Source organism: Papio anubis, chromosome 17, assembly GCF_008728515.1.
Source record: "Papio anubis isolate 15944 chromosome 17, Panubis1.0, whole genome shotgun sequence".
NCBI lineage: Eukaryota > Metazoa > Chordata > Mammalia > Primates > Cercopithecidae > Papio > Papio anubis.
In genome coordinates, this window is record NC_044992.1 from 44,927,187 (window position 1) to 44,929,216 (window position 2,030).

A 2,030-nucleotide genomic window follows, 5' to 3' on the forward strand; every position below is an offset into this window, starting at 1 on the left:
GTTGGCATGAGTCGATGCCAGGCTGTCAGATGCCAACTGCCCCAGGATCTCACCTCCTGGGTGTGGATAGGGGGATGGAGCCACAGTCACAAGGTGGGGTGGCTCTCAGTTCAGCCTCTGCCATGCCTGAAGCCTTACCTGGCACCATCAGGTAGGGAGGAGGAGGGCAGGGGCAAAGGGCAGCAAGACAGGGCCCAGGACAGCAATCACGTCCTGGACCTTGGAAGACCACTGACACCTTCGATGCTCAGAGAGGGCCTGTTAGAGGCTGGGGGGCTTTCCTGTAAGAGTTACCCATATTTCTAGATCAGCCTTCTTTCTTCATTCTCTGTGATTGCAGCCTGGAAGCTGAAGTCCCTATGGGCATCTGGGCAAGGAACTGGACCATGACCACCTACTGGTGTCAAGACTCAAAGATTTGGCAGGGTGCCACGGCTCACATCTGTAATCCCAGCACTTTGGGAGGCTAAGATGGGAGGATCACTTGAAGCCAGGAGTTTGAGACCAGCCTGGATAACACAGTGAGACACCCATCTCTACAAAAAAAAAATAAAAATAAAATAAAAAAAATAGCTGGATGTGGTGGCACACCTGTAGTCCCAGCTACTTGGAAGGCTGAGTCAGGAGGATTGCTTGAGCCCAGGAGTTAGAGGCTTCTGTAAGCTATGATGGTGCCACTGCACTCCAACCTGGGAAATAGAGTAAAATCTTGTCTCTTAAAAAACAAACAGACAGGCCAGGCGCGGTGGCTCAAGCCTGTAATCCCAGCACTTTGGGAGGCCGAGACGGGCGGATCACGAGGTCAGGAGATCGAGACCATCCTGGCTAACACGGTGAAACCCCGTCTCTACTAAAAAATACAAAAACCTAGCCGGGCGAGGTGGCGGGCGTCTGTAGTCCCAGCTACTCAGGAGGCTGAGGCAGGAGAAAGGCGTGAACCCGGGAGGGGGAGCTTGCAGTGAGCTGAGATCCGACCACTGCACTCCAGTCTGGGCGACAAAGGGAGACTCTGTCTCAACAACAACAACAAAAAAACAAAAAACAAACAGACAAACAAAAAGGAAAAAAAGACTCAAAGATTCATTCAGAGGTGGACAGAATGGAATGGAGAGGATAGCACTTGTGGATCATCAATGCTGTCATTAAGAAGTCCAGTGTAGGCCGGGTGTGTTGGCTCACACCTGTAATCCCAGCACTTTGGGAGGCCAAGGTGGGCGGATCACCTGAGGTCAGGAGTTCGAGACCAGCCTGACCAACATAGTGAAACCCCACCTCTACTCTCTCTCTCTCTCTCTCTATATATATATATATATATATACACACACACACACATACACACACAATTAGTAGGGCATGGTGGCACACGCCTGTAATCCCAGCTACTTGGGAGGCTGAGGCAGGAGAATTGCTTGAACCCAGGAGGCAGAGGTTGCAGTGAGCGGAGATCGCACCATTGCACTCCAGCCTGGGCAACAAGAGGAAAACTCCATCTCAAAAAAAAAAAAAAAGAAGTCCAGTATACTGAAAAATCATGGACCCACTTATGCCTGCTTTAAGGGCCCCCTTCTCCCCTCCCTTCCTTCTTTCCTTCCTTCTTTCCTTCCTTTCTTCCTTCCTTCCTTCCTTCCCTCCCTCCCTCTCTCTTTCTTTCCTCCTCCTCCTTCTTTCCTTCCTTGCTTCCTTCCTTCCTTCCTTCCTTCCTTCCTTCCTTCCTTCCTTCTATCTATTCATCCTTCCATTAACTTATTCAACAAACATACAAAGCACTTATAGAGTCCTAGGCACCATTCCAAGCACTGGGAGTACTGCAATGAATGAAACCCCCTGCCTCCATGAAGCTTACATTCTAGTGAGGACAATGTTAGCTTGTAACTCGGTACAAGAGGCTGTACCGAGCACATGCCTGGAACAGAGAAGGCACTTAAAAATATTTGTGGAATGAGTGACTAAATGCCCAGAATGAATCAGAGGTGACACTGCAAATGTTCAGCTGGTGGGTAAAAAAGAACCACTTGCTTAACTCATTCCCT